General features: G+C 42.2%; 1 long non-coding RNA gene across 1 annotated transcript in view; it reads left to right on the top strand.

The window, feature by feature from the left end:
• The window catches only part of LOC123277371 (uncharacterized), a 261,288-nt gene that overhangs the window by 221,466 nt on the left and 24,190 nt on the right, over window positions 1-15,632 (top strand). Inside the window, exon 9 of the long non-coding RNA XR_011494568.1 lies at window positions 5,719-14,950. This is a non-coding gene — a long non-coding RNA (uncharacterized lncRNA). The remainder of the gene's footprint in view (window positions 1-5,718; window positions 14,951-15,632) is intronic.

Here is a 15,632-nt window from a genome sequence, read left to right as displayed (position 1 = left end):
TGATGAGCACACCTGATCAAGTAGTTTGAACACTCTGTCTTGGAGTTGGCTGTTTTTCCTCCTTCCTTATCCAGACCTGGTCAAGAATGTGTGGTTTATCATAAGTCACCGATCCCTGACCCAGCATCTGCTTCCTCATCAGCACGATGGTCATAACCACATCTCCCTCCCAGCATGTTTGGAGAAGTAATTAATGCTTATGAGGTGTTATGAGATCACTGATAAAAGACACTCTACCTGCCCAGGGTGTTATTACATTATTTTATTTTCCTCTCCATAGTCAGGATCAAGCCAGAGATAATTTAGAAGTGAGACAAATTTGTAAAATGTGTGGTGTGAAGGCCACTTTAACAATTGGATTTCCTTTGGACTGGACATTGCCCTTGAAATATATACATAAGAAGAGTTGCTGAGCAATGCTTGGGAAATCTCAATTGCTTTCCGATTTAACCATCACGTTACATTTCATGACTCTACTTAGACCTCCACAGAAATGGTGAATCATTACGAGCAGAGCATCTGCACACATTACCCATCAAAATGGACTTAGTACCTGACTTCAGAAATGCCCACACTACACATGACCTTTTGCAGATTTGTCTCTCTTCCCCTAGAATATTGTGTATCTCTCTGGACAATAGACAGGATGTCTAGTAACTGGTAATTTCAGTTTATTATGCTCATGTGAAAATTGGATAGTCACCAAATCCCTCCAGGATAGGATCCTCCTCTTACAAAACTCAGAACTATGATGCATGTGAGGCATAGATTAAGACGGCTTTCTCCCCCCCAAGGAAGGGGCACTGGCCTGAAAGCTTGCATAGTTATTACAGGACACTTCCATCAGATCTTTCGAAAGAAAGGTGGAGATGACCAAAGGGCAGGAGGTCACCTATTTAATAAGATCCACGTGAGACATTAATTAAAATGGAATGCTGAAGGAAGATACATGTGTCCTGACTACGTAATCTCCAATAAAATTACCTAAGTTATTGCCATCTTCCTTGAGATTTTCCAAAAAGCCACATCTCATTTCATCTAGAATTCTTTACAAGAAGTTCATGGATGATAAAACTCAGGGGATCTGCAAAGGTCTTGAAAATGAATGTTATCCACTTGTGCATTTTTTTCTGGGGAGATAGTTTATCCTCCTTTCACTATATTTCTAACATGGTCTGTGACCCTTAGGAACGACTGTGCCATGTGAACTAGTGTAGAGGAAGCATGTGTATTTGAGCAAAAATGTGAGTGAAATTTATGTCCAGTATAGATTTATCTCTACATGCACATCAGACATGTTATTTTCAGATACTATTTCAATGTGTTTTCCTTGATGCCACATCCTGATTTTTTTATTGTCCTATAATCCTCCTCAGTCACAATCCTGCTCAAAGTCTGAAGTTACATTCAAAGCATGGGTCCTTTTATCCACTTGTATGTACAAAAAAGCATCCTAAGGGATGTGTCCATCATAGGCCTTCTCTGTAGAGAGTAAAGATCATCTCTTGGAATTTGACTTAAGGTTGCAGGAGGAGGAGGTGGGGACAAAGGGTCAGTGTCGAGGTGGAGCTGAACCCATACATTCTAATCAGTTTGCATTTCCCCTTCTCCACCTCGTATAACTTGCCACACAGGCATTTTTACCCAAGGGACAGACTTTAGGGAAAGGACAGGTGGTACGGGCTGACACTGTAGATCCTGGAACGGGGCTGGGACATACAGAGCAACTGAAAAGGACACTTAAACTCTGAGTTGAGAGAGTAAGGGTGGAGAACACTCAATGGCCCATGTCCATACCAATGTCTGCAGAGTGACCCAGACTGAAGATCATGACTGGAGATAGGGAGGGAGAGTGGGGATCACTCCCCACCACAGTTCTGGGAAATGGTCTGGATGTCTTTGGAAGACATAAGCTCTGAGCTCCCTTTCCACCACGTGAATAGTGAATGTCCCATGAGCGTGTATACCCAGGGTCTGCCCCAGGCCGTGTCTTGAGTGCGCTAGGTTTCAGCTAAGGCATATTAGGTACCTAGTCTGGTGAAGAGAGAAACTGAGATTGGGCAAGGCAAGAATTTAGGGGCTACCTTACATATCAGCCTGGCTACAGAAAGCAGCAGTCCAAACCACAGGGTCTGTGGTAGATTGCCTATAAAGATGACAGCCCACAACTCCTCCCAAGTCTGCACATGCATGCTGCTCTTCCCGTCAAGAGGGGGAGTCTGCTTCCTCAACTCTTAAATCTGGGCTGACCTAGGGATTTGCTCTGACCAGTTGAATGCTGCAGAGGGGAACGTTCTGGGATCGCCAAACTCAGGCCTTAAGAGACCTTGTAACTTCTGCTTTAACTCTTGTAGCTCTGCAGCACCACATGAAAAACTCTAAGCTATCCTGCTGAGAGAGAGGTCACGTGGAGAGAGAGGCCCTGAAGGATGAGAGACCATGTAGAGGTCTCTTGAGAAGAGGCCAGGAGGAGGAGAACCAGGGTGTTCCAGTAGGCAGCCAGCACTGGGGCCATCTTGGATCCTCCAGCCTAGCCCAGCTGACAGCTGAGCACAGCTGCATGGATGAGTCCAGCCAAGTCCCCATGAAGCAGAGACAAGCTATCCCATTCATCCCTGCCCAAATTCCTGACCCAAAGAATCATGAGCAATAAAATGATGCTTATTTTAAGCCACTCTGTACCCAGGCAATATGAACCACACAGCCATAGATAACTGCAACTGTGTCTGAATGGCCCTGGGAAACTCAGGCAGGATTGAAGATTGTAACCTCTCAAATGTGCTAAGTGAGGTTTGGAAATGGGACATTTAGGGAGAAAAGTGCCAGCATTGTGGTCTTTCTGGTTTAGAATGGAACTCCAGAGTTCCTAAAGCACAGCTCTTTGGGGTGAAGACTGGCAAAATTAAGAGTGTAAAGGCAGAAGCCCTCAGTACAGAGTGTGTAGAGCTTAAGGAGGCTGATGCATTCATTCCCCACTCTGCTGCTGCTGTGACTTGTAATAGCCCATCTGTCTTGGACGGAACTGGTGTGGGTGGCTCTGTAGACTGGATGCTGGAGTAGCTGGTGGAGTTATCTCAACTAACCCTAACTAACAGCTCATATCTCAGCTATTAGCTGTTCATACCGCCAGCTCATGTGCTCACTGCCCAGTGGAAAGCAGAAGAGCTGCCCATCCCTGCCAACCAGACACTAAGGGAGGTTTTGAGCCAGACATTTGGCTATCATCACCTTAAAAGAGACAGAAAGATAAATAAGACATAGTCCCTATTTGCTAAAAGTCCACCATCTTGGGTTATACTTTTATTATTTGTCTTCCTTTGAAAGCTACCCTTGGTATTAATTTTAATCAGATCTCCCCCAGCCAAAGCGTGCCCGGGAGATGGATGTCTTCTGGGAGAGCCATTCCAGGCTCTGCTAGCCTCTGGGACGGGAACTCAAGCCTGAGTGCCCAACATAAGTGGGCACAAAGCTGCATGGTTTTTGTATGTAATTCAGATACCCATTTTTTTTACAAGCAGAAGATTTATCCTCAGCAACTCAGTGGATAGAGAAATACTTAACTATTCAGCAAGAACTTATCGAGTCTATTTTACAAGAGCCCCAAGCTGAGCCAGTTGTGGAAGGATAGAGGTCTTCTTGATGTGTTTGCCTGGGCACCATTTGGTAGTTCTTAATTTGCTGTTGTTGTTTGTGCTATGTCTAATAGGTTTTGGTATCTCCAGGCTTTGTATTGGATTTCTCAGAGGTATGGAGGAGTTGTGGCAAGAGTTAAAATTTATATCATCAATTAATTCCCTAAAAAGCAGGATCTTGGTAAGGGGCAGGGTGGGGGAGGGGCGAGCGGGAATAGGTTTTCTACAAGCCAATCCCTCCTGCTGCTCTTTAACTGAAACCATGAAGAATGAGCCCAAGCTTAACACACTTTCCATGTCCGGTATCGTGTTTTTCTACGCATGACATTCCGGGGTTATAAAGGTGTTGGCATTGTGTAAACCATTGTTCCCTTTAGAGCTCTTAGTGCAATTCCATTAGGTCCCAATTTAACCCATCAAACAGTACCGTAGATTGGGAGCAATTTGCCTTCTTCCTCTAACTGGGACGGACTTTACTCAGATTAAAAAGGGTTAAAGTTCCAAGAGAATCACTAACTCTCTTTTGTTGGGAAAAGTCTTCCTAATCTGACGTTTCCTCACATTCCAGCCATACCTTATAGTGGAGGAACTAGGAGATTTCCGGGTCCACAGTGTATGATTTAATGATTTGTAGAAGGCAAGAATGTTAACTTAGCTGATTACTCAAAACTGCCTGATAAGGTATCAGACAGGTTAATTTGCTACTTTTCTAGCCTCTCCCAGAGAACTTGAACTGAAGCCTCCTTTTCCATAGGTCATCTTTATTGCACTCCACCTGGAAGGCTAAGAATTTATGAAGGAAACAAGCATTTTGTTCCTTGTGCTTTCATTTGCTCCATCATTTCATTCCAGGGCGATAAGACTGTATTTGTGATAACCTAATCCTTTCCTCAGCAACCAATGGTGATGTCGCAATTGGAATATTTTTACCTCAAATGGAAAAAGAACACTCGCAGATAGACCCTGTTTACACTAAGAAATAGGATTTAGCAATACAGGTAAAGAGTAAGGCATTCTAGATTTAATTCAAACACCAACTGTTATCAAAGTGCTATCATGGAGACAAACATCCAGGGATCCTCAAGATCAGTGATCTCAAGAGTTGCTTTTCCCTCATGTCCGTATTCCTTATAGCCATCTCCTCCACTGAATTCTAGAACCCCAGATCTAGAAGTAACCTGAAAAGAGCAGCTGGTCCTCTGCTTTGCCTGCAGAGGTTTAGGAGTGCTCTGCTTAGCACGGGCTGGGAAGCTTGTTTCATACGTATTCCTGAGAAGGTGATAACTCTCTGAAATGAGCCAGTAAAGGACTTGTTCCTGTATACACCTTAATTTCAGGAAATGAGAAAGCTAAAGTCAAAAGGTTTAAAAGTGAATTATCCATTGAGATGGTCTCAATTGCATCCTGGAAGCACTTGACGTTTAACAAACCAGAGGATGTTCCTCAGTGATAAATTAGCCCTTTGGGAGGACATGTAAAATTCCACAGGATGATTCACTCTCATATTAGAGATTTAAAAACCCTACCAACAATAAGACAAATATAACATTTATGGTAGTACATACAGAAGATATACATTCAAGAGTAATTTAACCTAGACCCCTAATGAATATTCAGACAATTCAAAATGATCTATACTTCATCTTTTCTGTTCAGGTTTTATTTCTATTAAAATGCACATATACATGTATGCTTTTACTTATTAGGTACACAGATTTTGTTTTTCAATTTAAATAAGTGAGATACTTGTGACAAGTGAATACAGGCTTCACATGTGGGTTGAGTAGGAAGTAAAATTCAGATTTAAGTATTATCACCTGAAGAATTATGTTGTTAACATTCCAACAGGCACGATAATGCCTTAACATTGAAGACCAGGGACAGCTGGACAAGGTTTGGAAATAGTAGTGGTCCTATAAAAGGACATGAGGTAAATATTTAGCATCAAGTCAAGTAGACTTCAGTAAGAATTGTATTGTAATTCTGTGCTTTAAGCAAATATTACTCAATTTAACTGACAGAAAAACAACAATCAGCCGGTATCCCTTAATTAAGTCTTTTTAACTCTATTTTCTCTTGGTTCCAGAGTCTAGAAAGTCAACATATAAAGCAGCCTCTGAAATGAATGGCTAAGGTAAGCCATCCCATTGTCACCAGGCAAAGGAGACTTTCATTCCCCTTGCCTCGGAAAGAGCAGCCAGGGCCTAGGAGGGAAGTAACATGTGGGCCTCAGGGCATGAATCTTTCCGCCAGCCTGGCTGAGGTTCAAAGACCAGCTCTGCAACCTCCTGGTTATGTGACATTGGGTATGTTGCTGAACCTCTCTGATTCTCAGCTCCTCACCTCTAAACTTATGATAATAGTACTGCCTTCAGAGTGCTGTCCACAAGGATTAATGGCATAACGTGTCTAAGTCATCTAGCATAGTGCTTAGTTGGTGTTGTGTTGAAAATTTTATTGTTATTATTGTTGAGTGAGCTTTAAAACTAGCCCTGTGATGAAATGTATATATGCCCCAAAAGAGGTCTGTGAAATGAAGCCATTGAAACCAAGGTGATGAATGCTAATATGTTCATTTTATGAGGAATTCCTATTCATTAATTCACTCAGTTAACCAGTATTTATTTCTCAACCACATTGTTCCAGGACTGTTCCAGTCATTCGGAATACAAAAATGAATAGAGCAGGAGTTCTTGCCCTCAAGGAGCTCCTAGTCTATAAGGGAGACAGCCACATAAATAATTTATGATAAAATATAGGAAGTAAAATAAGGTTGCTATGGCAACCTTAAAGTGTGGATGGCAACCTGGAAGCAAAACTGACTCAGGTTATGGGAGTCATGAAGTTGAGTGCTGAAGGCAGCACCCAATTTGAGTCTTATAAGATGAGTAGAAGTTTTCTAGACTGGAAAGCAGAGAAAGAATATTCCAGTTAAAGGGACAGCTTCTGCAAAATTACCAAGGCGTGAAACAGCATAGTGTGAAAAGAGTGGAAATCAGAATGTGCGGGGCAGGGAACTGTGGGAGACGAGGCTGGAGAATTACATGAGAGAATTACATATAATAAGTTTCAGGTGTGGGAAGAGGTGGGCGGAGGGAGGCAGAGTTTGAGAATGAGGAAGGTGGTGGGAATATTGATGTGATGGAAAAAATGGGATGAGACAAGGAGAAGAGGAGAAGTGATCACTGTAGAGGTGATTAGCTCTGGCCTTAACAGAAGGAGAGACACCTCATCATGTGAGAATGTAGAGGAAAGAGGAAGTAAAGATGGGTGTGGGTGAAGATAAGCTTATAGACAGTAGACGATAGAAGGAGTTCCCCTAGGGGAGCTTCTCTAATTTTAATGTAATAGAAGCAAGGCTATTCACTGAGATTAGGAACATGGACATGGACTGAACTGGAGATCTGAGGAGGGGGTGAAAGTCTGGAAGAGTGGTTTAAGGAACTGAACACCTGTGAATGAATGAATTGTCAAGTTGTATAAAGGCCCAGTGGAGGTTAAGACAATGTGTTTTGAGTGACAGTAGTTGGCGCAACTGGGCAGTTTCCTCCAGCCATGTTCAGTTTCCCAGGTTTGGCGAAAATAAGGGCAAATGATGGTATTGCTCCAGATGCAACATGGAAAAAATAGGAACACAAGAAACTTGAGTGTGCTTGTCATAGAAGAGTTGGGACAATCATATAGCAGACCCAGGCTATGGACACAGGGACAAGAGGTCAGGAGACAATGCAGACATCCAGGATAGAGGCATGAAAGATCAAAGATCACCAGAGGGAGAGCAGAAGAGACTTGGAAGGACAGCAGGTCAGGGAGTGGGATATCAGGGTTTAAATTCTCTGATACGTAGCAGTTCTGGCCAAGTCTTAGAATAGGTTGCTGCAGTGGAGTGGAAGTACAGTTCGTTTTTATTTTTAAAAAATAAGTAAGGAAATTGGGAGGGCAGGTTTTGGAGGGGCTGGCTATCTGGATATTGCAGACTGATCACAAGAGGTAGACTGGAGGCAATGGTATGATTCAAGTGCCAATCTCTACCAAATGAGGGGATAGATCAGATCACAAATGACAATGACAAAGGCAGGGAGGTGGTGATATAGTTATGTGGCTTGAGCTTCAGAGAGAGAGGAGCTTTTTTATTCGAGAGTGAAAATGTTTTGGAGCCATGAAAAAGTTACTATCATGATACCATAGCAAAGAGGATCTGAGACAATGGGACATAGGATGGTTACATTTTGATGGAGAGTGGAGAGAAAAGGAGCACTGGCCAGAGAAGACAGTCTAGATGTGGTGGGGAAGGAAACAGCTGGGGCGCTGGAGAATTCTCGAACACCTAGTTACTCTAAGTGTGGTCTAAGACCAGCAGCATGGGCATCGCCTGGGAACTTGTTAGAAATGCAGGATCTCAGGCCCCAGCCCAGGCCTACTGAATCAAAATCAGCACATTAATGAGATCGCCAGGTAATTTGTGTGCCAATTAGAATTCTAGAAGCTCTACTGTAAAAATAGTCAGGGTGATTACAGAGGGGAAAGGGAAGGGTGAATATAAGTTGTTTCCGATGATCCTAGTTCTCTGTCTATGCCCACTTGAGAAATTAAACTTCTCCAGGGAGTAATAAAATGGTACTCTCAAAACAGTATCATAAAAATATCAGTTTTAATTCCTTGGAGGCTCAGTGAATCGGTTCTTGTCTTACATTCGTTTATGTGAGGTGAAAGAGTGTTGGTGACCAACAGCTTCCTTACCTTGACTTCAGAGACAGAGAGCAACAACAAAAAATTTCCTAAGGGGTGCATTGCTTTCAGACCTGGAGTTGGTGGGGGAGCCAGGAGACAGAGCCAGAACTCAGACTTCTCCACCACTGTGTGTTCTAAGCATCGAACCACACTTCCTCCTCAGCCAGTCAGTCCCTCCTGGCCAAAGAGCTGAGAAGAAATGATGCCAAGGAACCGGTAATTGTATAGCTTTTCCAGTGTACGGCTCCAGCTCCACATAACGGACATGTCAAAGCCTACCCTCCTCTCTGAACATTCAGCAGTGACCAAATGGGCTGGAGGAAGTGGGAGAAATACCGTGCAAAATCCTGGGCTGCACCTCAGAGACTAATAAATAATTACTAATGGGAAAGAAAACAGAGGAAAGAGAAAAAGCAAAGTAGCAGGCAAGACAGGCAGAATGGATTCTGGCCCACAAGAGGGGAACAGACTGGGGGTTAAGTGCAGTCAAAAAAATCTCATACACCCAAAGCAGTGACCAAAAGACGCACAGTACAGCTTGTTGGGGAAGCCTTCTGTTCTCACATTTGATCCTCTGCTCACAACATTTCAGTGACTTACTGACGCTTAGAACTGGACTGTTAAATCATTCAGCATATGAGATTTGTCCCAAGTTAAACAGATCGCTTTGCCTTGCAGGTTTTTGGATACTGGCTTATTTTTAAGGAGAGAATTGGAGGGTCTCTGCTAAATTATTAATGGGAGGGAGACTTTAACAGAGGCGGCAGAAATGACCCAATGGAGAAGCATGGGCAGGTGCCATATTGTAATTTGTCCACCTCTTAAATTATGTAGTGTATGTATCACAATATATTGAATTTAAAACCTGAAGTATGACATTCAGTAAATAATTTATACTGGATCTTTCATTAAGTGTGAGCTGAAGCTTAGGATAATGATATCCGATTTTAGCCAGTGCCTCATTTAAATACAGATGTGGGGAAGGGAATTTCTTTAGGACTGCTAGAGACAAGGCATGCATGGCTGTGTAGAAAACTGGAGCTGAATCACACACACACATACAACTTCCCCAGGAATGGCCCAGGATGAAAATAAATAATATACTACTTTTTTAAAAACATGGATCACAATTTCTTTAAAATACATAACTGAAAGATGATTATTTCACTAGGAATACTATTTTCTTCTCACGGAAGATTCTGATCCTGAGAAACATGCCTGGGATGTTAGGGATGACTGGGATTCGTACGGTAAACCTCCATAAAGCACCTCCTCTAAGTCTTCCTTCTCTAGGTCCTACAGGGAGCCCACAGCCTGGAGGTAAATCTCTGTTCCCACATCTCTTAGGATCTACTCTGGGAGACTATGCATGCACATTGGAAAACTGAAATCACCGTGCAAAACAATCACGCATGCAACATTTCAAGCAATGTGCATCTTGGCTTCCAGTGACTGGTACTGCCAAAATGGGTTCTGTGATTTTGCAGGAAGGAAGGAACTTGAGGCTGATCTGAGCTGGAAAACTTGGGTGGAAGTTAATGACCCTTCTCACTCCTTCTTACGTCTGCTATCATATTGCTTCTTGTAAATCTTTTCTTCATAGTCTGAGAAACCATCCTGTTAACATACTGCTTTCAAAATTTTGTGGAATTTATGGAACCTCTTCTACTCAAGAGGCATGAGTCCCCCCCACCCCCACCCATCCCTTCCATATTATGTTTGAGATAATAAAGATAGAAGCAAGGTCAACTGATGTACCTTTCAATAAGATTGTGTAGGGAAAAGATGGCTATTGGTCTGTGAAGCCCCAAGGTAAGCTGTTTTTAAGTTTGGTACACCCAAAGACATGATTTTTAACCTTTATCTTGATGAATGTATTAATTTTATACATATTTATAGATAGAATATAAAATGTGCACAAAATGCTTCAGTCTTATAATAGGAAACGAATCCTTCAGTTACATGGCCATTGTGCATTGGCCTGTTCAAGGTGAGATGGCTGGGGCAGAGATAGGAAAGGCCACTTCTGGCTGGAGTAATTAGGGAAGATTTATGAAAGAAGGGTGTTTTATATGAGTCTTGAAATAAGGCAGGGTTTGTATTAGTTAGACATTGGGAGAGGGAGGTGACATACAAAAAATACAAAACCATAGGAAAACAAAGAATGTCTGGGAGCATAAAGCTAGATGATGGGCTTTGCATGGAGAAATGGAGGAAAAAAAAGACTAGAAATGTAGGTGGAGGTTGATTTTTTTGAGACTTTGAAGCCAGACTGGGGAGGTGAAAGGTATTGGGAGGGTAGTGGGGAGCCTTGATGAGGTAGAGAAAGGTGTAATCGAAATGCACATTCAGAAGATTAATGTGGAGTGTAGAATTTATTGGAGTAGGGAGGAACAGTGATTAGACGAACCTGTTAGGAGGCTATTGTCATGCATTTCAGGTGTGAGATAAAAGTACCTGAACTAACGTGGTGATAATGGGAGCTTGCCATCTCCATCTTCTTTCCTCTAAGTCATTTCTCAACCTACTGTCATCTGGCTTGCTCTACTCAACATATCCCAAACAGAATTTATTGTCTTTCTTACAAACCTGCTCCTCCCCCTATAGTCCACATCTCACTTAGACACTACCTACAGTACCAGCCAAACCAGAAACTTCCAAGTTGAGACTGACTCCTTCCTCTTCTGAGCCCTCCTTCATCCAATCAACCTCAAGTCCTTCTTATCTACCCACGTAAAAACATCCTAAATCTAATCCTTGTGACGTCCAAACTATTCCTACCTAGTTCATCTAACATTTTGCAATCACCTTCCAACTTGTCTCTCCACATCCGGTCGTAACTAACAGCGTAGTGGTTCAGCATTTGAACTTTGATGACAAATTGCCTGGGCTCTCACACTTCTTAGCAGTACGGCCAGGGACAAGTTTCTTCATTTCTTTCTCCCTGTCTTGCTTAATATATAAAATGGTAAATCATCATAGTGCATTTCTACTAAGGCCGTTAGGAGAACTAAATGAGCTAATGTTTATACAGCACTTAGAATGGCATCTGGCATGTAATAGGTGCTATAGAATGTTTACTGTTTTAATCAAAATAAAAAATAATCTACCCTCCCTACTACGGAGGCAAGAGCTGACCGTGCCTCTCTTCCCAAACTCTGTAGGCTGAACTCTAAGCTGCGTGACATGGTGTACAAACTTCTCTGTGGCCTAGACCCTGCTGAATTCTCCCATCTCATCTCCTACCACCCTTAACCTCACAATTTAAGCTCAGATAATATTGATCTACATGTAGCTCCCCAAATCCACCGTACTCAATCATGCCTTCCTGATTCTCCTCAGAATAGTCTGTCTGCTTGCCATGTGCCCATCCTCCTTTCTTCAATACTGCTTACTCATTCCTGAAACGCTAGCTTAGGCATCGTTTCCCCCGGGCAGCCTTCCGTGAATGTCCAGGTTGAGCTAAGTGCCTCTCCTCTCCACCTACAAGATAATTTTATCACAGCATGAATTGTATAGTGCTGAAGTCATCTTTATGATCCTACTTCCAGACCCACTGAAGACTTCTGGAGGGCAAGGGCTGTGTCTTATTCATCTTTAAATCCCACAGAGACAAAGACCATGATAGATCTATAGTAGGTTTTCATAAACATTTATTGAAATAAAGGGAAAAATTCAGCAGGCTTGGCAGTTAACTAAATGTGGAAGTAGTGAGAAAGAGAGAGATTGGAAGCTGATTCCAAAGTTTGAAGTCCAAGTTACTACAAGGATCAAGGTCATATTTATAGAAATAGGGAAGTCAGAAGGAGGAACTTCTTTGAGGGAAAAGAAAAAAAAGCAAAACCCTGATGAGTTAATTTTTAAACAAACTAGGTTTGAGATGCCAACAAAACATACAGTTAGAAATATGGGCTGTGTGGTGCTGGAAAGAAGCCATGGTAGATTTGAGAGTGATTGGGTTTGTCATACTTCACTAGATTATGCTGCATAACAAACATTCCCCAAGTCTCAATGGCTTATAACAAATAAAAGCCGATTGTTGCTCACTGAACATGTCACCTGCAAGTCAGCTGTAGCTCTGTGATTCTGCTGCTCTGTTCCAGGCTACATGTGGATCTGATACATTCTGTTCTCATGGTGAAAGGTCAGAATAAGAGGAGGCATGGAGCCAACCACACAAGCACATTTAAAGCCTGTGCTCAGATGTGATATATGTAATAACCACTCACATTCCATTGGCCAAAGCAAGTCACATGGCCAAGCCTGAAGTCTACAGTGTGGGGAAGCATGGCAAGGGCATGGGAGGGAATAAGACATTACAAACAAATAATGCGTTTTAGCACAGTGGGAATAGTTGAGATTATGTATGAAGATCAGATAACACACTCAATTTCTAATTGGAGGGGAAAGAGAAACCAAAGAAGGAAGTAAAGAAGTAGCTTAATGGTAGTCTCAGAGAGGTAAAGAGGAGAACCAGAGAAATCAACCAGTTATAGTGCAAGTCAAAGGAGAAGACATTCCAAAGAGAGGTGGACACATTGTCCAGTACTGCAGATATCGTTGAAAATGAGAACACCTTGTGACTTTGAGAAGGAAAATGGAGATGTTTGAGAGAAGGGATCCATTACCTATGCTGAGCCCATTTCTGCCCAGATTCGGGTCAGGTTATACTTGGCTAATCTAGGTTTAGGGTGACACGAATAGGAGAGTGCCTAGAATGGTTCTGGATACTACGTCCCACTGCAGCTAAGTCATGTGGACCAGAAGATAAGAAACTAAGAGCACACAACACAGCACTCCTAACTCTCATCAAATATTAGCGAGATTCTCATGAGGGGGTCGGGTGACATCTCCAGGCCCTGGATTAGTCTAGAGAGCGAGATTCCTAACAGTAGCTGGATGATCCTAAGAGGCAGATTTTTGCTCACTTAAGAAAAGAATCTTTTACAATGTAGAAAGTTCAACAACAGAATAATAGTCTTCATGAAACAACCAACTTTCAACACTGTTGAAGGTTTCAAGCAGAATCTAAATGATCACCCAACAAAAACCCTATGGAAAAGTACATACACTGGATAAAAATTTAAGCCAATAGATCTTCACTGTCCCTTTAAAGAGTAAATTGTATAGTTGTATGATCATCATATGAAATATGTTGGCTAGCATATATCCATTGTTTACTGTTTTTGTTTCTCCAACTCCTTGCAAATGTGCCCAACTTTATTTTCCCAATTGAATAGGTGTTTTCAGTTATGTGAATGTTATGGTTTCAATTGTGTGCCCTAAAAAGTTATGTTGAAATCCTTATCCCCAGTACCTCAGCATGTGACCTTTGGAAATAGATTCTTTGCAGATGTGGTTAAGATCCGGTCATACTGGAGTAACATTGGCCCTTAATCCAGTAACACTTTGTCCTTATAAGAAGAGAAGAGACACACACACACAGAAAGCCAGGAGATGGTGCAGGCAGAGATTCAAGTGCTGCAGCTGCAAGCCAAGGAATGCCAAGGATTGCTGGCAACTGCCGGAAGCTAGGAAGCAACAAAGGATTGTCCCCCACAGGTTTCAGAGGGAGCATGGCCCTGCCAACATCTTCATTTTGGAATTCTAACTCCAGAACTGTGAGAGAATAAATTTCTGTTGTTTTTAATCCACCCAGTCTATGGTACCTTGTTCCAGCAGCTCTAGGAGACTAATACACTGAAAGACATTTTGAAAAGCAAAAACGTAGTTTTTGAAAGGTGCGCTTTCTTTGTTGTAACTTTAGTTAGAATAGGATTCTTTTTCTCCTGGCTGCAAATCTCCATCAGTTTGAGAGATTAGCAGAATTCTGCCACTTATGAAGATGCAGGAAATGTGTATTCACTGTAGTAACATCTCCCTTCCTATAACTTGTCTTGAATGAAGGAACATGCCTCTAAGAATGCACTTCGTGAAACTAACTTGTAAGAATTGTCCTTGCTGGTCTGGTATACATTGCAAATCTTACTTGTTTTAAAGATTTGAGCTCTACTTTGAGGTAAATATTTCTGGAAATTCTAAGGAAACTCCCTTGAGATATGTAGTAGTTATAACTGCTTTAAGGAGAGAGAGAAATTACAGATTCTCATTTGATTGAATAAAATGCTTTTGCTTGTTGTGTTAAACACAGCTGCAGTGGAAACCTTATGTTCCATTATTTGCATTTTCCTGGGAAGCGCTTGGCTTCTGAAGGTTACAAAGCAAAGGACATTAGGCTTTCAATCTGGCCGAAAGGATGTATCTTCGAGACAAGTGATTGGTACTGCAGAATGCGTACTTGGCAGCTATAGTGGAATGCTCACAGAAGTACATATGTGGGCACAGCCATGAAGACCAAGATACAGAGATATCTGGAGACAGAGCAGCCCTTGCAGACTTTAATGCTCAATACCTTTCTCTTACAGGGAAGGCCCAGAGATGTGCCCAAGGCCAACCAGACCAAGCAGGGACTAGGTTTGAATTCTCCCAAACTCATCAAGTGCTTCTTAAGCACCCACCATGTGCATCTATTGGCCACAGTCACCTTGAGGTTACAGATGATATATTCACAGTGTTCAAGTACATAGGTATTGTTCTCACAGATTTCTATGTAACTTTTTTGGGGGGGTTGGGGGTAAGGAAGATTGGCCCTGAGTTAACATCTATTGCCAATCTTTCTCTTTTTGCTTGAAGAAGACTGCTGCTGAGCTAACATCTAAGCCAATCTTCCCCTATTTTATGTGGGACACTGCCACAGCATGGCTTGACAGGCAGTGCTAGGTCTGTGCCTGGGATCTGAACCTGCAAACCCCAGGCCACTGAAACAGAGTGCGTGAACTTAACCACTACGCCACTGGACTGGCCTCACAAATTTCTCGATGAGAAAAGCAAGTCAAAGAGAGGTAGTCCAACCTTTCCAGTGTCATATAACAAGTAAATGGCAGAAAGGGGTCTGGAACCCAAGTCTGGTCCTTCTTGGTGACTTATGCTTACCCTACAATCAAAAAAAATATGAACACCATGGTTCGTTTTCATATCCATTTGTGTAAAAGAGACATCAATTTGTACAACTTGTACCCCCCTCACTCTCACACGAGTAATCCTCAACCCAAATTCCAGTCTGGCTGAAGATGTTCTCCTCAACAGCTTTGTTTCATTTTAATCCAAGACTTCCCTTCCAGTTCGAAATGCCACCAGCAATTATATGACTAGGAAGAAAATCCATTCCAGTTGAACTGTTGTCATAAAACTTTAATCATCTCGGCAAGT

Source organism: Equus asinus, chromosome 15, assembly GCF_041296235.1.
Source record: "Equus asinus isolate D_3611 breed Donkey chromosome 15, EquAss-T2T_v2, whole genome shotgun sequence".
Lineage (NCBI taxonomy): Eukaryota > Metazoa > Chordata > Mammalia > Perissodactyla > Equidae > Equus > Equus asinus.
This window is presented reverse-complemented; position numbering and strand designations above follow the sequence as displayed.